General features: G+C 42.0%; 1 protein-coding gene and 1 long non-coding RNA gene across 8 annotated transcripts in view; one reads left to right on the forward strand and one right to left on the reverse strand.

Moving 5' to 3' along the window:
* The window catches only part of ATP2B1 (ATPase plasma membrane Ca2+ transporting 1), a 61,748-nt gene extending 40,379 nt beyond the window's left edge, over nt 1-21,369 (reverse strand). Inside the window, exon 1 of one of the 7 annotated variants that reach the window (XM_077783554.1) lies at nt 21,282-21,369. The gene's annotated coding sequence lies outside the window, so the exon portion shown is untranslated. Of the gene's footprint in view, nt 1-18,530; nt 18,554-19,145; nt 19,285-19,339; nt 19,481-19,674; nt 19,789-19,914; nt 20,078-21,281 lie in introns of those variants that run through there. The other 6 variants (XM_021528004.3, XM_021528003.2, XM_021528011.3 and 3 more) reach the window with 6 other exon arrangements.
* Nucleotides 20,138-22,003, forward strand: LOC144246326 (uncharacterized). Its single transcript, XR_013340021.1, has 3 exons — nt 20,138-20,233; nt 21,305-21,646; nt 21,776-22,003. It is a non-coding gene; the product is annotated as an uncharacterized LOC144246326 (long non-coding RNA).
* The last annotated feature ends 4,537 nt before the right edge of the window (nt 22,004-26,540 follow it).

A 26,540-nucleotide genomic window follows, 5' to 3' on the forward strand; every position in this document is an offset into this window, starting at 1 on the left:
GCTATGATCAACACTCAGGCAGCTTCTCTCTTCTCTGCCCGGAGGCCCTGAAGCTTCCTTCTCTGTACTACTTTTTCCTAAGCTCATCTACTTTCTGCTCCGTGATGACCCTATAAACTAAAGGCTACATTCAAGAGGACTGTTTGCAATACAAGGTTACTCCAGTTTAAGGCTATCATCCCAGTGGAAAAAAAAAGTTTTAACATCTAGATGGGATTCTGTCCCATCCAGAATCATTTTGAGTGAGCTTAAGCACCTAAAATGCATTTACTCTGTGTGTCAGTTTCCTCATCTAATTTGAGGTGAGTGAAGCTGCCAAAATTTTGACTAAGGCAGCTGATGGCTGAAGGCAACCCTGCTGGTGTTTAAAATGCAAGAAAAAAAAAGTTCGCCCAAAGCCCATCAATATTGTCCTTTCCTTCAGATCCACGGAGTTCTAAAAAAGATGACTGAGGATTTTAAGTCTCTTTATCCTGCACACTTTAGGATAATTATGCTGTAAACTAAGTTCTTTTAACAGATCTGTCATATTAATAGCTAAATATATAAACCTAAAAGTGGTTTTTTTTTTTAATGTAGTAAAGTCATCCATTAACAAATATTCACATTACTAGGTTCATCCACAACTTACCACACTTTTCTCATCAACATTTGTCAAAACCATATTGACAAAAATTACAAGACAAAGATGAACTTTTATAAAAAATTATAGGGTGGTAGTATGGCAACCAACTCACTAAAATTACACCTCATAAGACTACAGAGTTAACTGGCATTCCCAAAGTGCAAAATGTGTTCTGGTCACAAACCCTGACAGGTGTGTGTTAAATGAGGCATATGACATCACTATATGCAACTAAATTTCAAGTAAAAGTAAAGTGAGATGGTACCAAATTTCATCCAACAGATATGGAGCTGGATTCATGGATTTCAGATACTTGTTGCATTTAGAGCTCAGCGCAATGCATCCAGCTGGTCAGTTCTCAAAATGTCAGCAAACCAGCAGCTGACTTCTTTTCACCTTTTTTTTCACAGAACTTATATTTACCATTTCATCCTGATTTGAATACTTGCCATTTTTTCTTTCAGAAAGTATTATTTTATGCTAATATCCATTTATGCAGAGCAGTAGGCATTTGACTGTGATCATACTTCATGACATCAAAGAGATGCAAAAAGCTCTTTAGATTTACAAGCCTTCAGGCAAAAGGCAAAAGTCCATTCTTACTTGATTTTTCTTGTATTCAGAAAACTTCAAAGAAATTTAAAATTAGTCTTAAAATTACTAGGAAATATTTATGCCTATGAGATTGAGCCGAATTACTTCCATAAAGACACTCTGTATATAACCAATTCCTTTCTATTAGAGCAATAAAATTAACTTTGGCAAAGTTTTAAGGCTTTTTTTGCTACTTTGGACTAGCTTACTGCTAAGTACAAACAGCACCACAAAATAGTCTATATGCTCATTGAACCATAACAGGTAATATATAAAATCATGATATTAATGCAGTAAAGGATCCATTTATGATCCGCAAAATTACCATTCTAACCAAGCAAGGGATTGGAATGTAAGAAAAATAAAACAAAAACTTCAGGTCTGGTCACCCATCTCAATGAGCCCACACTATGATGCTAAATTGGATACGTGTTTTGTCCTCTTGTGGTCAAAGTTTAAGAAGCTTCCTTCTTGGCCTGTAACAATCCAGTTTGAGAACCTTCAACTTCGGATTTTTCACAAGCCTTTTGGAAATACCAGACCACAGTATACCCTTATCCTCAAAGAGACTGACTTCTTCAGAAACCTATAGTTTGAAAACTATGGCACTCTTTCCCTGAATGTCATTAATTCCTGCCTGCCAGAAATACACTAAATAAACTGGCTAAAAGAGTAATTCTGAGAAAATCCTTTTCAAAAACTGCAATTATGTTTGCCATCTTCTCTTCCTAAGGAGACAGAGGCTTTTTAAATTCAAATATCATAACTAGTCCACAATTGAGCAGCACTTTAAGAAATACTTCACAACTTTGCTGCTCCTGCTGGTTATGTCAAGGGGTTCAGGGGTCCTTTTGGTTTGTGTTTTCTTTTGTTTGGTACGGGTTTTTTTACCTCAATATTTGAATGTGAGAATCCAGTGTACAGTTTTGCAGAAACACAGGAGTGAAATCTCTTGCAAAATTCTTTATTATGATTATACTGGTTATCCCTTTAGCTCTTTTTGTTAAGGTTTGAGAGCTTAGCTCACTAATCCACTCTACTGGGCCTCCTCTTTCCGGTACAGTGTAACAAGCATCTTCCGTATGCTTCACCTCATGATATTATCTGATATATTTTATGATTTTGTAAGACAACACATTGCTTTATCCTTCAGGGACATCCCTAGTTTCAAAACTAGTCTTTTTTCATGGTAATACTTTTCCATCTCTCTAATGTCTGACACCCACTTAAAGGCTAAGTAGTCATGCTCTCTGCACTGTCACACACTTCTAGCTACTCCAACATTTCTCATTTATACAGGGTTGGTTGCTGGTCTGGTATTGTTTTACACACATTGAAGCATTACTGCAATATAGCTATTGGCACCTCTCTGTAGAATACTGCTCTGTGATCAGTACACACATAACAATCCCATGTCCACCATCCAATAGTTAACACTTCTTTCAGGAGTTGGTTTCTTTAACATAGACAGGGAATATATAAGCAGTGCTAGTAGACAGAATGCACACAGCTGAGATTTCCATCACAGCACTTTGTAACTCTCAACAAAGCAGCAAGTCTCTCACATCCTCAGGTGACCAAAGGTATGGCTGTGCTATGGTGACATGTTGTAACACTCCCACTCACAGAGGTCCTGAAGCAGCTCTCATTATTAGACACTAACAACACTGCAACTTACACCTGCCACTCTTATCATTTTGCAGTGGGAAAAGCCATCGGCTCTGCCAACTGCATTAATGAAGTAACAGAGTATGGGAGCTCTGCTGTTGCAACAGGCACAGAGGCAACCTTGGGCCCAGAACACACACTTCTTGTGTGCTTCTCTACTCTTCCTAACAGCACCGCAACCTCTGAGGGAAGGTATTTCATTCTGGGTCCTGTTCTAAGTCTATTTCTCATGGGATAAACAGCATTCCAAACTGTTTTAGCACTTCTTCCTTTACTAATGCTTTTTCTTTTTTTCGCTTTCTCCATGTACTTCTATGATCTTTAAAAAACCAAATATTTTCCTAGTCATGAAATCTGCCCCCCTCCAGGATCCGAGAAGCAAGAAAGTACCATGCCGTGGTTCCAAGCCTGCACCCTCCCACTAGCTGTGATGATAGTCATGGTTCTACACCTGTGAGTGGGCTACTTGTAGCTGTGTGGTGCAGAATGCTGTCATCCAAAAAGGACCTCCCCCACCTCAGTGGGAAAATTTAAATAGCAGCATTTCTACTGTCTGAACAAATTTTCCCACAAGTCACCAGGAGGGGTTCATTTATTTTACATTCAGCTAATTACACTCAGCTAATGCTAGAAGCCTCTTTATCACGGAACTATATGGCTGCCACCTTTAAGATAACATTAAATCTCCCTTCAAGGAAAGGTTCCTCTTCCCTCTGTTATTTCAAGTTGCAGTGGGTGGAGCAAACCCAGGATACAAGACAACTGAGTTGCCATTAAACCATAGCATGGCACATAACTTTTCAGTGAAGGGCAGACAATATTTGTTAGGACTGAACGACAAAATGCACATGACTGTCAGACAATGGCTCAAGCAGATTTCATAAATTTAATTAATTTCTCAGTTTTGGTAGGCTATATAAAATTGCTAGACAAACTGGCTATGTACAATTAATAATCACATCTTCATTTCTGAAATCTTCAATTGTGATGTACATCACTGTGCATAACTCTTTAGGTTTCTGACATTACAAAGACATCAGTGCTCAATTAATTAATTAGAAAAAAGAAAGAACTCAGGAAAAACACAAATAAAACCATGCTCCATGATAATATTTATAAGTCCTATGCCACACAGTAAAGGAAATCCCTTCTCCCATTCCCATAAGCCAAAGGCTTTAAGTCTTCACTAGCACTTTGCAGACAGCTCTGCTTACAGTCTAATCAGCAATCATTCAAGTTATGAGGTGAACCAGGTGTCTAATTTAGTTCTGGCACAACTCCTCTAGGTAGGGAAAGGCCATGCCTTGAAAAGGTTGTCACAACCAGCTGAACCTACTCTGTGCTGAGGATCAGCTACGAGATTCCCTTCACTCCCCTGCCCTATCAAAACACAAGGCTAGCAGAAGTGGCAAACCAGCAGGCACACAGATGCCTGCAGCATAACTACCTTTAGCACACACAGCAAGGTGTCACTCTTCTGATAAGGTAGCTCTGAATCCTCAGTAGCAATTGCTAGTTTAACAAGCTTAGTATTTGTCCTTCCAAAAGATGGTATCTGGATTGAGACCCTAATGCATTTAGGGTCAGCTGCAGCAGACCCTCAGGGCCAAGAGCCTACCCACCCACGAAGACTACAGGTCATCATTCTGTCTTGGCAAAGTCAGACATATTTTGTCCCTTCTACACAAAGCTACTTCCCACAAGTGTTTGTTTTACAGTGACACATTGCAACAGTGTGCAACTTTAGCAATCATGTTGTTTCTAGTAATACCAAAAGCATACAGTGTCTCTGAAGAAAGGGAATGGGGAAAGGCAGCATCAGCTTCTCCACTCAAGTGACAAACTTCAAGCATCCTGCTGAATTTGTGCATGTTATAACTGCTGATGGCACAAATTCCTTAAATAACCAAGATTTGTATGTTCAGCTCACTGCTTCCAACAGACTTCCTCAAAGGACCAGTGTCATTGCATGTCTGACTGTATAACACCTCAGCTCAGCATGAGATACTTTCTCTGAGTAGAAGCTCACACACCTCTGAGTAGAGGCTCACAGACCTTGTTAAGTCAGAAGCCAACTATATTTTTAATCTAAACCATGCAACTCAAACTTCTCTTATGCAGCATATGCAGATAAAGCAGAGTAAGAAAGACAAGAGCTTCCTCTAGCCTGAGGCTAGTAATACGCAGTGAAAGCCTGTTTCCCCAGTGAAGTGACTGAGAAGATCAAGTATCATGACACAAACAAAAAATGATGCAGCACCATGAAGCAAAATATAGCACAAATTACCCAAACTCCCACAGTTAGGGACTCAGATTTTCTGAAGGTTATTTTGGGAGATTCCTTCTCTGGTCCAATTAGTCCACTTTCCCAGGCAAACTCCTGTATCCCTGTTTTCCTCAAAGGATGCCATCAGCTAGTTTCTCAACACTTTCAATAGACCCTTAAGCTTGAAGGACATGTAGCTTTGAAGAGGAGAAAGCAGTATACTAGGAAGCAGCTGTGCTAGGACTGTTCTCCAAAAACCTGCTATTCAGTCCCATTAAGGATGATTTATTTTTAGTTTTTCAAGGAAAATATAGAAAGAAGCCATCTGAAAACCTCTATAAGTATTGTTTTTGCAGCCTTAAAAAAATATCCTACCCAATGTAGACAAGTCAGAAAAAACTGGTGCAAGTGTGTAATTCTGCTAGTAGCAAGTAGCAGACTTGTTATTCACACTTTCAGACCTGAGGTAAGGAAAACACTGGTAAGGAAGATGAAGTGAAACTTAACGAAAAGTCCTACACAGTGAAAACCAACCATACACCTCATTTCAAATTTGTTATAAATTTGGGTCGTTTAAGTTAAGCACTAATTCAAATCTGTACACCATGACAAGCAGATTGATAGCCCAGTCCTAACATGGTCTCTAACCTGTTAACTTTTTAGTTTGATTTCAATTCCATTATTTTACAACATTTGTTTTCCATTTCCTCATTTTCTCAAGGAGATGTTTTAAGAGAGACAAAAATGCATACCAATAGACTCCTAAATTTCCATGTTTATTCACACATTATAAGCAGCACAGCTTATAAAAAATGTTCCCAGTTCACCTTCAGACAAAAAACATCCATTATACTGAACGTTTATATGTAGTTTTGTAAGTTGCACTCAGATTTATTACCAGTATCTAGTAGCTTGCTCTACATTACTAATAGCAAGTTGCTACTTTGTGTGTCAGACCCCTGAGACAGGAGTCAAGATTTTTGCACATGTATCCATTGCCTTTGAAATCTTCTGCTCTAACCAATACAGCATGAAATTAGGGTAGAGGCTGGTTTGTTTGGGTTTTTTTTTTTTTTTGGGGGGGGGGGGCTGGTGGAATAACTAATTTTGTTGGCGTTTAAGCAGTTATCTAATAAAGGAAGTCAGCAATGTGATCAAAGAGTATACAGTCAGAATCCAGAATCAAACCAAGTGTAAAAGAACAAACAATTTTAGGCAATTACACAGTTGTCTATCAAAGTCACAATCTAGTTTGATGTGATGCTTCAGGCACATAATTAAGCTAAACAGCTTTCAAGACAGCTTTCTTTCTTAAAACTGAAAAAGTAGGTAGTTACTAAAACTTTGCCTTGTTGTTGAGCAATTATTATTAAAATAAGCCATCAGCTGTCACAAAGTATTTTTCACAGAGCAAATATTTTCAAGTATTTAAACAATTGCATCATGACAAAATTGCCCACAGGAAGCCTAAACCAAGTCAATGTATTATTTTAAGATATTTTAAGATCACGATTCTCTGACTCTTTAATTTGGAGATTTCTGAAATGTACTATTAGGCGTTCCTAAAAAATTGATGCATTTTCCTGTCCATGGAGAATCCTCCATTGTTCTTGTTTGACAAGACCAGGGTTGAAGGCAGTCATTGCCAAGCTAAATTTAATGGCCTAGATTATGGCGGTCCACAATTTTTGGTTTACTTAAAGCCCTTTCTCAGTACAGCAGTGCCTGAAGACATCTGTACACAGCCACAGGTACACCCAAGGAGAAATTCAACAGGAAGAACTACAGTGGCTGCACTGAATTCTTAATTGAGTTTGCACAGTAGTTTTACTGTTCTGGAATATTTGACAGTTATGAATTATACGAGTAAAGTGTCTGGACAAAAATCTAGAAACGCATCTTGTAGGGTCAATAACCCAGAAAATCTCCTCAGACTTCACAACCAGAAGTCAGACTCCACATCACAAGGCTCAAAGGTTCTTGTTCAGAGATGTTTTGAACTGGCAGTAAAAAGGCAGTTTAAGTTATTATTCCACTTATCCGGTTACTGACCAGTATATTAGGATGGGTTAGACTCTTGGTTCTATGAAGCTGTCACTGAATTCCACAAACTACAAATAACCAGAGCATTAGTATAGTAGAATAATAATATCAGAAAACAAGATAACAGAATGAACTACATTGGCATGTATAGAGGTCTATTGACTTTCAAGTGCAATTGTTTTGATTATGTTCCTAACACATGTATATATACCAAGACTTCATTCAAGCCCAAATTTCTTCAATTTTGGCTGAGAATTTTTGTATTGAATATCTCTTCACATAGAAAGAAACAAGTAGTCTCAGAACAAGCAAATAAAGGTATGTGGCATTCTAATTTACGGAAGTAGATAACTTATTTCTCCATGTGAGGCTTCTAATCATAGCTCTTCATGTACATATAGAACAGAATACCTATAAAAGTGGAGCTTAGATGTATAACTAGATGTACAAGTATTTTAATGACTAGCCCCATCCAATTGTTGATACACAAAAACAGATCAGACTACAATTACAAAGGTATATACAACACCGGTGTTTACCATTATAGCAGGAGATAGCATCTGAGACACCTGATTGGCTTTCAGCAACTATTTGTTGACCCATTTTTCAGGAAAATCCCTCTTCTATTCATTAAACTTTCCTTAATTCAGAATTACATATAGGCATATTTGTAGGAGGTGCTACTCAGCTATTTAAGCTCATGAAAGCTACTTATGCAGAGCCAGCAGAGGGAGTACAGACATCATTTTACTTATCAGCTGTGAAAAAGATACCTTGTAAGAAAGTACTAAAAGAGCTATGCCTGCAAATCTAATGCACTTCATTTAAAGCATGCCAAGAACTTCCTTGGTCTTTCATAGACATGTATGTCAATGGGCAGTAGAGTTGGTGTTTTGTTTCTGATCCTCAACCAGCTGTCACATCTTACAAGTCTTATACCTGATGAACGGCAGGAGCAACGCTAACAAGTTTTAACAAGTACCGTAAGGTCTGATGCTTCTAATGCATTAAAGGAAAAAAAAAATCCAAAAAACTCAACAACCAAAACTGTAATTTAGCTGTAATTCAAGTTTTTATTCCTATGGATTCCACTGTTTCTCAGTTTCTGAAAATCTAAACTGTTTTGGTTGTCCATTTCTTAGAAAACAAACTTCACTTGGAAGACAAGCCGAAAGAAAGACTCAGAATTCAAGACAGGCTCAAGCAAAGGAGCCCTGAAGGCACATAGCAGTGTTGGACTAGAAGGTAACAAACTGAACCTTTCTGCTGATATTCAGATGCACACACCTCTTGGCAAATCTGGTTTTGCACAGCCTCTGAGGCAAGAGCCCTGCTGCTTTATTTAGCATTTCCATTGATCAGCCTGCTTTTGAGTTGACAATTATGACTGAATGGTGTTGACACAGTGGCGGCTGTGGAAACACTTTTAGAAACAGAAATAGGCTTTGTGCAGACAGATTGATAGCTTGTTGCCATCATCTCATGGAGGTAAACCCAAAACTCTAGGCCAACATACCTTGGTATGAGGTATGAGACAACATACCTTTGTGGCAAAAACTCCACAAATAGACATCCACGTTTTTTAGTCTACAAAATTGACAGGATTTTTTTTTTCTTAAATAAAATTTACATTTCTTAACTTGTTGGTATGAGGCTAAGCTAATATAAAAAAATGCAATAAATGCTTTTGTCTTAAAGTTTCCTCTGCAAGAACAGCAAAATACTCCTCCTCCCAAAGATAAATTTCCATCATCTTAAACTTCATATGAACTTTAAAAAGCTTTGACAGCTTTAATCATTAGATTTTGATTACTACCTACCGAAGAAGAATGTGCCTGTAGCTACATAATTTAGCCTTCACTTGTTTCAGGTTTTAAAAATAGAAGAACCACCCTTCAGCAAATTTGATGGCTGTTTCTTCTCCTCATCTACAAGAAAGTGTTCACTTCTCAGCTTCATTTTCACATGGCAGATTCACAAAATTAGTAAATCAGAGTGGGCTGAACTGGTCCCCATCTTACAGAGCTTACATGATATTTTATAGCTGACTAAAAAGTTTTACCTCTATCATGCAACAAAGCCACCTCACAGTTTTGCTGTTGAAATTCAGAGCTCCTTCAGTGTTCTGTTTGTGTGCTGTGCCTGGGTGGTTCCCAGGACTCCAGCTACGTTACTCAATACATTTTATGCAGATCAACTACAGCAAGGAAAGCCATGCTTCTTCCATCACAAACATAGTGACGTTCAAGTGTCAGGATGCATACCAACCACTCTGATCATTCCTTACTTACCCAAGTTATTGTAGTCTCTTGTGACAACAGTGAAGTTCCTACAGATACATTAAGTCTTATATAGATAGTAAAAAATGACTTTTTTTTCCAGCAGAATGGTTATCTAACTAGACTCACCACACAGATAATCCAATGCCAGTGCCAACTCGAAACAAGGCACAGAACTACACTGAACCTGCTTGGGTGAAGCAAATATGAAACCATACTCGCAGGAAATATACCACAAATTCTAATTCATCCGGCAACTAGAGCCTTGCTAAGCTCCCAACTATGTTCATAACACACTTCATATTTGAGAGGTTGACATTAGGATTCTAATCAGCAAGTTAAGATACATGATCCATTTATATAAAGTAAGTAGGGTGTGGAGGAAAGGGCTGAAAAGCCCCTTGAAACATGAGCATCCTTCCTCTTGGTGAAGTTTCTACAGCAAATCCCCCAGAATTTCATACTTTAGCATTACTACAGCTGCCTTTAAGGATCTACAGATGCTTGCTGTTATCTCAGTTTTTAACCTGAAACTGTTGCATTTAGTACAGAACTGAACAACTACTAATTCTAGCATAAATCACTCCCCACGATTTAGTACTTCAATAATTGGTAATAGCATGCAGCAGATGCAAGAGCTTTTTTTAAAAGTCAGTGTTGAAATTGTGCTCTTCCCCATCACCTGTTTTCACCACTTGAAGGGTCCATCTCAAGTTCTGAAGCCTGTGTGCATTTTGTGGGTTAAAACTTTACATTCCTTCCATCACATGCAAGATTCACCTTACCAAACTGAACACCTACCTCTAAGGTAGGCACTTCAGACACTTTTTGTAATTAGGCAATGGATAAATTAAAACATATATATAAAAATATTAAATTTAGCCACCTAGGACACGATCTAAAATAGTCACAAGTATCTTAGATGTGCTTGCGTCGCTTCAGCAACAGAAGCAACCCAGAGTGACTTGTTTCAGTTTTTTAAGACGCTTATGTAAGTGGCCAGGATTGCTCTGCCAAAGTTAAGCACAGTCGGCTGGGCTGAACTCACATATCAAGCAGCTGCACTACCATGTCAGAGCAGGAGGAAGGATGTGGCTTCACAGTTAGTTTAGGAATACCCAAGCCTGTGCTCCTGCCAGAAGGTACAGCCCTGCGCCAGCACTGCCGCTCACCTGACCTCAAGGTCAGGGGACAGCCCTAGATGAGAAGCGGTGACAAGTAAGACAGCAGCAATACCAGCGGTTCCTCCTGAAGGTCACAGTGACAGGGACTGTCCCTTCCAGCCAGCACAGGCTTCACCAGCTCAAGTCAATCATGGAAGCCCTTCTCCACACCCCCACACTCATCCTGGGAAGAAGACCAGCCTAGCTGCACCTTTCCTGCAAGGCCCCACTACAGACCATCACCAGGGTCCCTCTTTAGCCTTCCCCCTTCCAGGTCAAACAAATCCACATCACTCTACTTCTCTCCACATACCACCATCAACCCTCAGGAGAGGTGCAAAACAAGGCACCAATTTTGGATGTTGCCTCACAAGCATGGCTAAAGGCAAAACTCACTGGTCACACTCTTGCTCATAGTGGCCATCATGGGCCAGTCCTTGCCAGCACAGGAGAGCCTTGCAACTGGCTCAGGCTCCCCATCCTGCAGGGTGACCAAGACCTTTCCTACAGGCATCCTCATCCCCATGGTAGATTATAGGTACAGGTGCCAACCAACCTCAGCTCTCCTGTTCACCCTCACTGCAGGAATCTAGGCCATGCAGTAGCCCTAAAACCATGTCACCATTTTCAGCTACTGCCAACTGTGACAGTGAAGGGGAAAGCCCATCAGAAGTGTTTTTACTTTGTCAGCTCAGTAATGATCAGGAGGGGCCTTGAGCACTCCCCATGAGGAGCTTGAAATTCGCCTGTTTTATAATCCCTAAAATTTAAAATTGCTGCCTCAAAGTAACATGTATTAACTTTGTCCAGTTCAAAGCATTTTGCCCAGCGTTACATATACAACCTTATCCTCCATAAGAATTTCTGTAGCCTTAGATTTGATTATTAATAGAAGATAAATATAAAGCTTTGAACCTATGCAAATTCAGTGTTGCAGGTGTTGCAGTTTTGTAAGGAGAGGTTCATCTGTCAAGAACGTTACAACTATCTTCCAAAAACATATAAAGTTTTTGGAAACTTTACAAGCATACATCCCTTGTATTTTTCCATCTGGTAAACCAATTTCTTGTGTTAGAACATAGCACAACACAGCTTTAGGGTGTCAGACTTCTCACAATCAAGACAACTTTTTCTAAACCATATTGCTAATATGGTTTGAGGAGCTGCTGTCCAGTGCCCAGCAATACCAGGATCAACAAGAAAAAAAGAAGCCATACACAAAATATTCATTCACATGTTACTTAGCATGTAATACTGCTTTATATGCTGGCATCTAATTTTGGATGTGTCTGCTTGTACCAAAGTTCTTTCAAAAGGTTCCCATAACCTGTTATGCATTGCAGAGTAACTCTACATAAAGGATAACTCAACTAAGTTAGTGCCTCCACTACCAGTAAACAACACAACTACACACAAATCCAGAGAAAGAAACCACACCTTTCTCAAATCCTAGAGAATTTAGACCTTTATTCCCAAATCTCTTTTAACTCACTCAAGAAATAGAGCTGCAATTTAGGAACAAATCCTTAGATCTGCGATCACCACAACAAGATCTACCTATTATCAAAATGCATCTGAAAGCAGACTCTGAAGATGTCAAGATGTTTCACTATGCAAAGCAAGCTCATTGCAGAATAAGAAAAATCACTGTCAATGTTAACTACACAGATTTCAGAGCAGAAGTAGGTGAACAAACTAATGATTTACGTTATTAATAAAGCAGAAGTAAAGCAGTTGTGCTAGCAGTGGTAAATCACCTTCCCTACTCTCTCCAGCTGTCAGTCTCAACTATGCATATTTGAAAGCCATCTGGCACAGACCCTGACAGCCGGTTTAAATCATTTCATGTTTCATACAACCTCAACTGAGTGAGGCTGGTAGACACTGCCCTAATTTAAGTATTGATTTGCATTATGTTCCATAGGCTTCATGAAGTTCTGCACCAGTTTCATTCCCAAGTGAAGAAAAACTGGCAGATCCAAGCAGCATAAAGCAATGTGATGTGCAATATCAATGATGATAGCAGTAGCATCTGGATGGAAATAAAAAAACTCCTTTTCAATATGCATATTAAGATCCTGATCTACTATCTGCTCCATCTAAATAACCAGAAGAGATTAAAAAATACCACCCTTTCTTAAACAGTTTAAGTAAGGGCTAACCATACCTGTCACCCATTTATTGCTACTATCAACTCATCCCTTTACTATCAACTACCCATTTATTGTTACTATCAACTCAGTCTTCTCTATGTAAAAACATTAGAAAGTAAGTCTGGATGCTCAACTAAGCAAAATTTCTTTTACTCCACTGTATCAGAAACCACCTAGGCACATAATTCCTGTGTTTTTTAAACCCAAATATACTTTTATGGAACATCTTTAGTTAAAAACTGGCACTCAAACCACTCTCCCATCTACTGTCAAAACAATAACTTCAAGTTCTCCCATGTGGAAAGGTTAATACTCTCCAGGGAATGGTTTCACATGACTACTGCACAAGGAGGAACATTCCCAACCACCAATCCAAAGATTCATGTTGCTTTCCTCATGTGAGCCTCGCTTCTCACCTTGGAGAGACTAGCTTGTGCACAAAGATTGTGTAACAAACCATCTAGTGGTGCACTGAGTAGATTCAAAGTGGCAGAGATGGCACAAAAGAGGGGGGAATTAGTGCAGTTAGCCTAAGACAGAAATGCAAGTAGCCATGAGGTCACCTCAGCCTGCCCATGAAACTTTGCACTCACAGTGACAAGCCAAATAGGCAATTACAAATTATGCTCTCTCTGTCCTCAGCCTCTTGGATTATGCTGACCAACCAGCAGCTTCAGAAGGCCATCATAAGAGTCTGGTAAAACTTTGGAATATTAAAAAAAGCATCAAACATATTAACAGAAGTGACTAACACATCTTTTGATAGGTACTTAAAAGACTTCTATGTCTTGAAATACCTTCCATACAAAACCAAATATTTTCCAAGCTTTTGGAGAGTCACAGTGACCACCTTCAACTTTTTAGAACACTCTGCAACAATCTTTTTAAAAAGTGTGCTGTAGCTGCAAGACTTCTTTATTGCTAGTGGCTTAAGTTCCTTATTTCAATAAAGACCATAGCACTATGGTTGTTTCTTTCTACAGTGGAAAAACTCCACCAAACACAGCTAATGATCTTCCTCCTAGCACCATATGGAATCACCAGTTGTTCTATTTAAAATCTAGACAGAAGCCAAAATACACACCACAAGCAACAGCTCCTTGTATTTGCAGATACACAGGGGCAATCCTGAAAGAGCCATGCAGATAAGTCACCAGTCACTGGTCAAATAACAAGTGCAGAAAAAGTTCTACATTAGGACACATCTGTAACACTTCACTGAAGAACACTTGTGTTTCTTTCACTGGTGTATGTCATGTAAAGGTGATTAAGTTCATCTTTGATTCAAAAAGCTTTAAATTAATATGAAAGTTTAAGTTTTAATGACAACATAAGCAGGAAAAGAGCACAGCAGTATAACCCTTGGGGCGTGTCCCAGGAGTTAGATAGTTGCTTAAAGCAGAGCAGGCTGAATCATCTTTCCTGCCTTGAGTTGGGGTTTACTTCTATCAACTGTGCCGAGCATGGTACATCCTGGGCCTCCTCTGTACAGGACCAGACACTGTACACCAAGTGGTGAGAAACCAATAGTGTTGTTTTCCCTGCTGCTACCTTATCTTTCTGTGAATATAAGGGCACAAGTGAGGGTAGCAGATTACAAGTGATAGGCTCTCAGAAGTGTGTTTTAAGAACATGGTGTTTCCTGTGCTCACTGGGAATTAAGGCAACATCCAGCTCATAAACAATATTAAGAAAAATGAGACATGCAAAGCACTGAAGTCCACTGCAAATAGGAAGCCATGCAGAAAACTACCTAACTCTCATCTACAAAGCAGCATCAGATTATAGCCAGCAAAAAGCCAGGGCTACCTACTGCTAGTGCTGAGACCAGTCATGCTGTAAGTGGCAGAACCAGCCAGACTTAATGACCAGCACTAGTTTACCAAATGTCATCCTCAAAATGGATCTATGCACTCTAACTGCACAGTGCAGTTGCAAGCACCAGAAAGGAGGAATATATTCTCTTTTTCAGTCCATTCCCCTTCAAAGTCAAGGCAAATGTTATTTGTCTACTCTGTAACAGCAATTACATATTATCTCTTACTGGACAAAAAAATAAGTTATATTTATTTTCAAAGCTATTTCTGATTTATTTATTAAATGCCTCCTACATTTTCCTTACATTTCTTCTCCCACGAGACCTTTGAAATACCAATTGAGAAAGCCTCATACCTACTTTGCAATTCACCAAAATTAAACTAATAACACCTCCTGCTGTCATCTGTCAGAGCAAGATTTATAAGTGGCAGCAGAAATAATTTTCATAACATCTACTGGAGTACCAATAGCTTGAACAGACAGCTCCTTCAAAGATACTGCTCATATTGAGTGAAATCTGTCATGAAAACTAGAAATTCATTTTCATTAACTGTATTTGAAAGCCTAATAATTTCAAAATAAAAGACAAACTGGACAATACCATGTGTCTGTGTAGAAATTACATTCTGTCTGAGTAGGCGCAACTGTTCCAAGGTGGGTTAGTCTAATATTTTGCCTGTTGATTTCATTGTACATATCACCTCCTGGAAATCTGCATTCTATACAGCTCAATATCATTGCTTACATCTTCTGTGTGAAACTGCTGAACACATTTTTATTTTTCACATCCATTAAGAGAGGTTTGGAGGGCTTCATGAACAAAAAAATCTTACTTTTTATCACTCTGCTATTAAATTAATGAACATGGTCTTTCCAGCTAACTGCACCTAAGTTAGGAGAACACTAACATTAGGTATTGAAAAGAGGAGGAATCCCATCTTTATAAAGGCAAGCTATTTTGAACAAATTAGTAAATCTTAATGCTCCTGAGACATACCCATCCTCAACATAAAGTATCATAGGTTCACTTTTTCTTTCGAACCAGCAACAGTATCACCTCATCTTTCCTGCCTCCCTTGTCCTTCGACCTGTTAAATTTTGCAAGAAATAAAAATGTCTTCAGAGAAAATGTAACCGTTTTGAATGAAAAAGCCAAGAAATCTGCTGGAGACTTGCACACTCTAGAAAGCCAGTAGGCAGAGCAAATCCTAGCTTTTTAGACACAATTCTGCAACTCCTAGATGTTATCTACTTTTTAATTAAAATACTCTATAGAGAAAGATCCTTATCTCCTGAACTGCAACTTTTAACAAGTCTTATTATTGCTACTTAATTCAAGTAGATAATACAGATTTAAGGCTCTTACTGCAATTTTATTGACCCTTTTGTAATAAAGAGTGCATTTCTAGAACACAGATCTATAGATTCAAGTAGTCTTCCTTATTTCTCAAAAGATATTTACTTTTAAATGCACAAGACTAATCATAGCTGTTCACTATTCTGCATTAAATGTTGCTAACTGAAACCTGACTTCACCTTTAAATAAAATGTGAATCCCTTTTTATACTAGTATTCTTTTCTCTTTAAAACCAGAAGAAAACATATAAAAATAAAGAGTTCAAACACTGAAAGACATTAGTGAGGTCACATTTCAGTGGTAAAGAACGCCATTAATATTTAGTCTACCTTAATGGAAGAAATTCGAGTTAGAAGATACTTTAGGTTATCTTGTCTACCCTCATGTCAAGGGAGAATTTCTTGCTATGGCATGTTGCTGTTTTGCCAAATTCATTTTGAACTTGTCAATTAATAGTAAGTTCCCAGCTCTAAAATCATAAATGTTGGTGAAGTTATTCTTCCAAAGCATGTGTTTTTGAGGTGATTTTAGCAGATCCAGCCTATGTCTCTTCCTTCCTAGTGTAATCTCATTATTACCTCCCATTTATCACTTTCTTCTTTCCAAATAAATTCAAACAGATAAAAATAAAGATAATAGAAGTAATTACTAGCCCTTTGTGCCTTTGCTACAGGACACTTTCAAGTCTCTGAATTTCCTTTGAAGCTTTCTACAAAACAATTTAGATGTTTGCAATTTTAACAGCTGACAGAAATTCTCTATATTTTGTGGTCCACAAAAGAGTGACTTTCTAAAAGAGACTCTTCCTTTAGACTACAGTGGATTTCAATTTGCAGTATTACCCCCAGATTATTAGCCGAATATGTGTTACATGAATGGGGACCCTTTCCTTGTGCCATTATCTGTATGTAATGCAACTTTGTGTAAGAAACCGGTACAGTTTACTCAATGCTAATGTGACAGAAGTCTTGTTTTCTGCTTTAAATTCCCGAAACCATTTGCTTCATATGCAAAAGTAACAGTATGTGTGCTTACAAATAGTACATCCACAATTCCCTTTAAAATTAGTTTTGACTTGCATAATTTGAATGATCCACATGGCTTTCCATGCGTTTTTCTTTGAGTGGATAGAATTAATAATGTTGCGATTTAGCACTGACATGGTAACATTGATTGGGAAAACCTGCAAGTATCTGTACACAAGACAGGATTCACATTTCCTTCAGCTAACTCAGCCTGGGTCAGTTACCATAATCATCAGTAGGAGCAGCAATAAACCGAACCACACAATGATGCTCTTCCAGACCGAAAATTTCACATGGAAGTGTATGAGTTTTTTTTCTCACTGAATTCAGTGACCACTTTTTCCACTGACACCAAGAGTTTCCATTCATTATGCCATAAGTATTAAAGCCCTAGTACATTGGAAGCTATTCCTGCCAGAAGAGCCAATGGTTTAAAGATACACAAGTTTACTTCTATTGGAATTCACAATTTGTGGTGTTTGGAAGAAATCCTTGAAAAGTGCCAACAAACAGCTGAAAAAAAAAAAATGGCCCTGGCTATAGCTACAGCTACCACCTTCTGAACACACAGTATCATGAACCAAGGAATTGGCACGTTATCTAACCAACACCTTTCCAAGTACCAAAATACATTGTTTTAACCCAAATTCATTAGGACCCAGGAATGTTATAGAGATGCAGCAGCTTTCCTACAGGCAGTAGTTTTGGTAGTTTTCCAAATGCACGCTCACTTCATTCCCCAGGAAGTCAAGATTGCCAGCCACTAATGATGAAGATATTTCACAAGTACAGTGGGCTTGGAACTTGACTTCTAAGAAGGGCCATGATTTGAATAATCACCTAGCCAGTCACCTCTCAAGCACTATGAGACGAGATACCAGCAAACATTCTCAGAATGTCGGTTTCAGACACAGCATAAGGTACTGTCACTAGTTCCTTCTGAACAGACCTTGAGAAGAAAGCCTCAACAACTGAAGTTATAAATGTATGAATGCCATATATAACAAGTACTTAAGGGTTTCTGTAATGTGGATCTTAAAATGACAAGGAAAAAAAAAAACAAAATTTTGTTTCTGTTCATGTCTCTCGTCATCAGCTCCTTTAAAAAGTCAAACGTAAAAAAGAATTTGTGGAGTATGGATCGTGCACAGCACTACATAGCCGCCTATTACAGCTGAACTAATACACTGCCCCTCAGGCTGCGAGCCCTGGGACAGACTCAACCACATCTCTCCGTTCCTAAACGCTTCCCCGTGCTCAGGCTGAGCCCCTTCCTGCCCCTGGCGAACACGATTCGCACGGCCCCTCTAAAGAAAACACTCCCGGGGACAACAGACCGCTTTTCATGAGATCTTCCTCTCGAAATCCTAAGTCCTTCCGACTTCAGCCTCTAACGACTGACCATGGGGCTCGGCAGGAAGCCAGGGCAGACGGCGGCGTGGACACCCACCCCACTCCTTCCCACGGCGAGCGTTGCCTCCCGCGCTCGGCACCGGCCAGCCATCCCCGGCGGAGGCTCCGGCCCGCTCCCAAACTCACGTGGTGCAGCAGCCAAAGGTTACACGCACCGCCGGGACGAGGATGACACCGCCGTTAGAGGCGCTTCCCACCGCCAAGCGGCCCCGCGCGGTGACAGGCTCACCCGCGGCCAAACGCCCGCGAGGGCTTCGCTCTCCCGGCACCCGAAGTAGCGCCGCATCCCTTCCTCGTCCGCGCCGGTCGATGAGCAGCCCGGCTAGGCATCGATAAATCAAACCAGCCCGTCAGCTCCGACGGAAAGCTGGGCAAGATTCAGCCGTGGCCAAAAACACCGCCCTGGGGGCGCAGCGGGCGGGCGAGGCCGCGCGGGTGCTGGGCTCCCAGCCCCCGCGGGGCGGCGAAGTGCCCGGGATGTCGGTGTCGTGCTGCCGCAGCGGGCTAATCCCGGCTACTTAACCCGGCGGGCGGCGGGGCCGAGCACCACCTTAATCCACGACGTGAGCGCGCCCGCCCGCCAGGAGCCTGCAGGGCCGTGGCGTGCCGGCCGTGTCCAGCCGCGGGGTCCCCGACGGTGTGGCGGTGCGCTCCCGCGGCGGCTCGGACCCGCACTCGCTGCCCTCAAGGTCACGCCGTGCCCCGGCTGCAGGGTGGCGGCCAGGTGCATGCTCCGGTTACCTGCGGGGAGAACCGGCGAAAGCCCAGGAGCCCAGCATCAAGCCCCTCCGGCTGCGCCGCCCCACCGAGGGAGTCCGGCCACGGCTCGCAGCCCCGCGGCGGGAGCGGAGCAACGCTGCACCTGCCACCACGCCGTTGCCCGCCCCGGTCGGCCAGCCGGGAGGAGAACCGCCCCGAGCCGCCGCCGCGCTTACCTCTGCGCCGTGGGGCCAACACGGCCGCCGGTCGGGGGCCAGGACGAGGCGCCCGTAAACCTGACGCCGCCCGCTCGTTCGCTCGCCGAGCGCACAAGGTCCCCGCGCTCCCCGCCCTGCCCACGGCCGGCCGGCCCCGCCGCGCCGCCCCCGCCCTGCGGCCGCGCGAGGAGGGCGGGAGAGGGGGCGGGGGGGTGAAGCGGCGACCGAATTGGGGAGGGAAGGAGGGAGGGAGGGGGCACCGGCGCGGGGAGAGCTGGGGGAGGAGAAGGAAGGAGGGAGGGAGGGAAGGAAGGGGGGGGCGCGGACCGTCCGCCCCGCCCCCGTCGCCTCACCGGCAGGAATCAGCGATTCGCCCTCCTCGCGGGCGCTCCCGCCGTCGCCGCCGCCGCCGCTCCCCGGGGCCCGCCCGCCTCCTTTCCCCCGCACGCACCGGGCAGCGCCGAGCGCGCCGCCGAGCCCCTGCGCCGCAGAGCAACCGCTACAGGAGCCGGGCGCCACCGGGCAGGGCGGGGCGGAGCGCAGCGATCCGCCCGCCTCCCGCCTCCGCCCGCCTGCCCGCCGCGGTCACTCACTCGCCCGCGCCCGTCGCCCCCTCCTCTCCCGGCGCCGCGGCCACCGGTCCTCGCCGCCTCCCTCGCCGCCTGCGGAGTGCGGGCCACGTGACGGGGCGCCTCTCTCGGCCGAGGAAAGGGGGGTCTCGACGTGCGGACTCTTCAATGGGGGAGGCGGAGGCGGGGCCCCGGTAGGCACGGCGCCCGCGGAGGCGGAGCCCCGCGCCGCTGCCCGCCCGCCGCCGCCGCCGCCACTGGCGGGCGGGAGGCTGACGCGCTTGTTTCCATGACGTCGGCGGGCGGGGCCGCGGCGTTTGATGGAGCCCGGCGGGCTTCGGGGGTCGGTGACTTTGCCACGAGCGGCTCCCGCGGGGCGGGGCGGGGGCGGGGCGAGGTGTCGCGTCGCGTCCCTCCGCCCGCGGGTCGCGGGCCGCCGCCAGCGGGGACGCGGCCTGCCGCGCAGGGGCGGAGATCCCCCGACGGCGGGAGAGGCCGCGGTCCCACGAGGGGGGGCGGCCACCGTCCGGACCGGGGCGCGTCTATTGCCCCGGTGGGCGGGGGCCGTGCCCGGTGCCGGAGCCGTCCCGGGGGCGGTGCCGTCGGGGGAGGCGCCCTAAGGGACCGCCGGGCGCCCGGGGCGCGGTCCTGCCCTGCCCCCGGGGGCGCGGGGGCGCCGCGCAGTGCCGGGCCCGCCGGGGCAGGCGCGGTGTCGCCCCACGGCCTCCCCCTCCCGAGAGCAGCCGGTGGAGCCGCTGGCGGCTGCTGAGCAGCGGGCGCGGGAAGCACGGTGGAGCCTGGGCGAGGCTCCGCTGTGTCTGCCGGGGTGCGCTGCAGCAGGAGGTTCCTGTTGCGTGGGGCCGCTGGCGGGTCCGGAGAGGCAGGAACCAGCGTGTCGCTCGCTGCCGACGGTGGGCATTAGGGAGCTCCGGATCCAGCCTCCCGTCAGGCGTGTCCGCCTCTCGGGGAACCCTGGCAGCTCCCTCAGGAGAACGGGGAACGTGTGGGGGCCGCAGGTGTTCAGCGCTTCTCGGTCTCTAGCCGAAGGCTCTTTGATTGGAGAAAGAAAAACAAATGGGGTTATCAAGGTTTGAGCCCGAGTGAGCTGTCCGGGGAGACGCTGGAAGGGAATAACAGGGCTGGGAATTACACTGGAAAAGAAAACCCTGATTTCAGTTCTCTTCCAGTGCAGTAGACCTCCCACCGCCCCCTCCCCCCAACGAAAAATACTCATCCATAAACTATATCATTCTATAACCTATTTGTGTGTGGGTTTGAGCTGTGTTTTGACATCCTCCACTCTTCTCTGTTGGACATCTTGCTCGAGTGACTGGCCAGCTGCATCCCAGGCTGTCAGGTTCTTTGAGCCTGCCATAAATACCCTGATTTACCTTCGTTATCGTTCAAATCCTAGTGCTGCAAAGGAAATGAATGGAGAAGCTTATGCAGCTCTACAGTCGCAGATCCGAGATGATGCAGAGCCTAGAGGGTTAAAGCAACAGGATGAAGTCAGCATAAAGCAGCCCACAAGGACTGGCAAATAAATAAATCATTCGAACTACGCTATTATTATGGCTTGCCTGAGGTTCATTGTCTCTTTCTTACCTGAATGTCTGTTACATTTTTCTCATTGCTCAAGAGAAGCGATCAAAAGGGACTGTGAGCAGTAAATGGCTCCTGCCCATTTTGAATGTTGCTAAAAATACAACCTTACCTCTCCATATCTAGAGGTCAATTGAAAAATCAAAATAATGAGGTAAGCAATCCTGCAGACTGCTTGGATTCCTCTTCTCTGTTCAGGAGATTTCTTGAATTTCTTCCCAGAAGGAGAATATAAATCTATCTGAACATATATGAAACAAATTCTCTTGCATTCTGTTTGCAGTTCAGCATCCTCCTCTGCACTTATGGCTGTAGCTCATTGAGGTTTCCTTCCCCAGGCACTTGGAAATTGCATTTCTCAATACAGCTTTGTAAGACTGGCAGATGTGTTCTGCACATTTCTGTCATATCTCCTGGCTCTTGGGCAGATAAAATTAGCTTTGGTACAGCTAAGAAGGAGATTATGTGTTTAAAGTAATACAGTTTGGGTACATGTCTGTACCTGCTTCCGTTTGTCTTGAGGGGAGGCAGGTAGGTTATGCTTCAGTATTTTTTCTATGAAATGGGAATAATATCCTATTTTCTTCACAGGAAGGAAGCAAAGGTGGGAGGGGTAAATATCATCATTATCTTTTATAATAGAATTCTCTAAGTGGATACATTTTTCAAGGCACACAATAGTCACTTAATGTTCCTCTTCATTGATACACAGGGATAGCATAAAAACATGCAACACATTGACTGGAAATAAGGAGAAATTTCTTATATCTCCACAGAATCTTCTCCCTGAGGACTTAAAATTTTTCCAAATTAATACTCAGTATCCAACATGCTTCATGATTTTTTAAATTTTATTTTCTTTTTGTGAAAAAAAAAAGGTGCTCCTGCTGTTTCTAAAGATTAGGACATATAATTGACTAACAGAAAGCATTCCCTATAATGTAGGTCACCAATAGTATAAAGCAAGCAAAACCAAGATGCAGAAAGGAATATTTCTGGAAATCTTTCATTTAACTTTTGAAGAAACAGTACCATTTAAAGAAAATTCACAGTGGTTTGCAGACCATTTGGAAAGGCCAGATTTGATGAATCAGTGCCAGTACTTCAGCTTATTCCATCACCAACATGCTAACAACACAAGCATCAAACATTTTAATAGACACAGAAAATGTGTCACAGCAAATATAAGTAGATTGCCTATATCTAATCTACTTACTATGAGACTTTTAACTAAAGGGTAAGAATTAGAGTATTTGGATCATTACAATATTCGGTCAAAAATTATTAAGGTGATCAGATCTAAATGCCCACCTCACCATCCTGTATTAACTAGGGGACTTTTGGCAAAATACCATTATGAGCTTGTTCTGAGAAGAGAGAAAACAGGCTTTTCATAGTTCGTGTATAGATCTTAACTTTATCAAAACTGTTGACTGTTTTGCTAATGCTGATCCTGTTCAAACTCAGTCAGTTTATTAGATTGGATGGAAGTGGAGAGCGCAGACAAATAATGAGAAATTAGGGGAATATTTGTGTGAGCAAGGAAATATGAGTGTCTTAAGCTTCCACAGGTTTTGCAGAACCAAATGTTTCTGTACAGGTACACATCTCCCAGTTAACATTCTTAATTCAGTACTACTTTTGATTAATCTCTTCAGTCCACCATGAGAAGACTCCTGTTTTCCATGCTCCTGGCATGCCCTGAGCTCGTTCCTAACAGGCCATGGAGGCTACATCTTGTGATTGTTTGAGGCACTCTAAAAGATCAATCTGTTGCCTAAAACACTAAACAGCCACCTAGATAGGAAAACAATAGACCACTCACTCATCCTTAGATGGCACAATGACCAAATTGCTCTATCATTCACCCATGCAGCCTAGCAATAACCTTGTGTAACAAAACAGTATTTCCATTTCATCCTGAAATCCTCCACCCCACCCTTAGGAAAGAGGCCTATCTGTAAACATTTGCATTTTTATCAGCTCAAAATTCTTCCTCTTGACTGTTCTGGGAACTCAGGATTGGTGCATAATGCGCTTCCTTTTGATAATGCATATGATAATTTCAAATAGTTGATTTTATTTTCTCTATTCAATTTCTTTCTCAACAATTTTGGATCATTTGGTTTTTGTTTTTTTTTTTTCATTAATTTATGTTTTATGTTCTACTGTTATACTGCAGGGTCTGGAGGGTTAAAGATTAAAAGAATAAACAAAGAATTGCAAGGAGTAACAGTTATTACACAAATCGGTTTTCATGTATATTGTATATTAAATATATCAGAAAAAGATACACTGGACTTCATATATTAGCTGTTTCTGCTTTACCTGTTCTTTTCAAGCACCTCTGCAGCTCAGCAGTCCTAAAGCTGATGAAAGAGTGGAAAGGACATCCTGAGCAAGGGCAGGATGTCTACATGAAAATTTAAAAACAAACAAACAAACAAATATAAACCAACCCAAAAACCAACAAAACAACAAAGCATAAATCCTGGAATTGATGAAAAATTTGATCAGTTAAAGAAATTCAAGCAGGCATGAGAGAGAAGGGGGAAATAGAGCTTGGTAGGATAACACATCTATAAAGAACACGGGGAAAAAAAAGAAACATTCATGAAGATTTTCATGATAAGCATAAATAATTAGAACACAGATGGTGATGGTGATGACATAGTATTACCATGGCGGCCTCTCTGTGAATGGATGTATGTTATCACTCAGTAAATAACTACTAAAAATGCATCCAGACACCTCCACAGAAGTGTCTTTTCCTATGTAGTACTTCCCCAGTTTGGAGTTAATACTTTCTCCCCCATGGTAAATCCATTCTTGAATTCATAAAGGATGGCCAAAGTTTCAAGCAAGGCTGTCCTTGCAGAAACTGGAAGCAGTTTTGTCCAGTTGGCTAGAAGGATTTGTTAAAAATAAGCTACTGTTTTCATTTCCCAGGAAATGCTTTTAAGCATCAACTCACAATACCTGTCCTTGGTATGGACAAACATTGCTCTTGCAGCTCACCTATCACCCCAAGACTCAAAATGATAGGAGTGTCCATTGTACTTACCAAACTACAGAAGTCTTTTTGGGGGATTGTGGTATGTACAGTTCTGGATTGAAATAAAAATGTTAATTCATTAGGCTGATGATACTCTGGGTGGGTTTAGATATAATACTTTTTAAGCCTTCTAACTCATCTGATGAAGGTGTGGCCTTATCTTTGAAAGCCTCTTTTCAGCTGAAAATAGTTTGTGAGGCTTCATTGATTTCACTCCTTTTTGTGACCTATTCCAGTTCACGCTGACTGAATATCTTGTTTGTAAATTGTAAAAAGGGACTTAATTTTTTTCCTCCTCTCCCCAAGATAAGAAGTAAAAGGAGTAACCAAACTATCTCTTTCTCATCAACATCACTGGCCAATCTGACTCACACTTCTGACTCACAAAAATTTGTCTTACAAAGAATAAATGTAGACCCTCCCTGATCTCATCAGTGCTGGGTTACTTCAGCAAACATTAGCATTTCTCCTCCTTGGCAATTTTTCAAGATGAGTTTGAAATATTTAAGAGTCATTAGAGGTAACAGTTCCCATTCTGCATTTCTTTCAGAAAATATGCACTACCTTATTTGTACTACCTTAGTCAAAAATTAATAATTCAAATAATAAATAACTACCAGAACTTAGACAAAAACTATTATTTGTTTACTTTGTTGATCACATACAGCTCTAAATCATCTTGTCTGGTTTCAAGATACTAAGGAAATCATCCCACCTACCTAAAATTGCTTTTGAAGAATATTACTAATGACCTACTTCACATTCATTTTTAATAGTTTAAACCTCTGGGCTCAGCTTGCAAGACTTATTCAGGAATAATCTTTTGCAGATTACAAGTACAGATCTGACAATTATCAAGGTCAAAATTTGGAGATCTATGAAAAGGAGTAGAGATAAAGTATCTAGTCTGAAAGCTTCAAAACAAATAATTCTCCATAGCAGTATAAATTATAGCAAAAGTATTTAAAAAATGCTTATATTTGTGTATATATAAAATCAAGTATGCTTGCAGTTTTTAAATGGAAACTATGGGCAGTCAAAAGAAGAAAGTCTTGCCTTGAGTGTTGTTTCTATTATCAGTTGATAATAGAATCATATATATTAAGGTAATTAGAAACAAACTTTTAAAAATAATTCAAAATGTTGCTTGTCAACTCATAAAAATGAAGAAAATTAACTAAGATTTTATAGCGCAAACCATATTTCTATTATTTACCAGTAGAAAAGATCAATAGAGTTTTCCTCTAAGTTCCCTTTTGTCAATAGGATAATATGGCAGCCTTGTCTTGAGCTATTGGAGCTTGAATATACCATGTTATGGGTACTTCTAGTAACAGTACTGCTGTGGGTTGTCTTCAGGCTACAACATGTTAGGCAGAAGTAAAGGCAGTTTGTTTTACAAGAGAAGTGCATTAAAAGATAGAAAAATATTTTGTTCGTGACATGCTGGATTCAGTGAGAGCTGCACATGCTTAGTTATTACTAAAGCTGATGTCTATTTTAGTAAAAATATCTTGGATTACTAAAATATATTTTAAAATAATATCACATGTAAAAGGCTTTTATATCTATTCAATATTAGATCTACAGTAATAGCTAAATTTGTTTATTTATTGTGCTTCACTCAGCTTGATGTTAAAAACAACCGGGCCGTTTCACTGTTCAACCACTTCTCTGTGTCTTTCATGTTCAAGCCCCCAAGCCCTGGCAGTGCCTTTTTTATGAAGTCTTCACGCAGAATTGTCCACCAGGACAGCAGAAAGAGCCCACAGCTGCTCTGTGAAACTAGTTAGGAGTAATTGTATGAGATGTCCTTGACAGCATAAGTAGTGGCCTTTAAAAATGTTGCAAGACCAGCTGGCCTTAGGAAGAAAATGATTGTGGGTCCATTAACAGATGTGGTTCATGGAGTTTCTTAAGAATACAAGTTGCAGGGTCAAAGTGCCAGAACTATCACAACCTGTTTTGAAAATGTCAAAAGCTTTGATCTTTG

Source organism: Lonchura striata, chromosome 5, assembly GCF_046129695.1.
Source record: "Lonchura striata isolate bLonStr1 chromosome 5, bLonStr1.mat, whole genome shotgun sequence".
Lineage (NCBI taxonomy): Eukaryota > Metazoa > Chordata > Aves > Passeriformes > Estrildidae > Lonchura > Lonchura striata.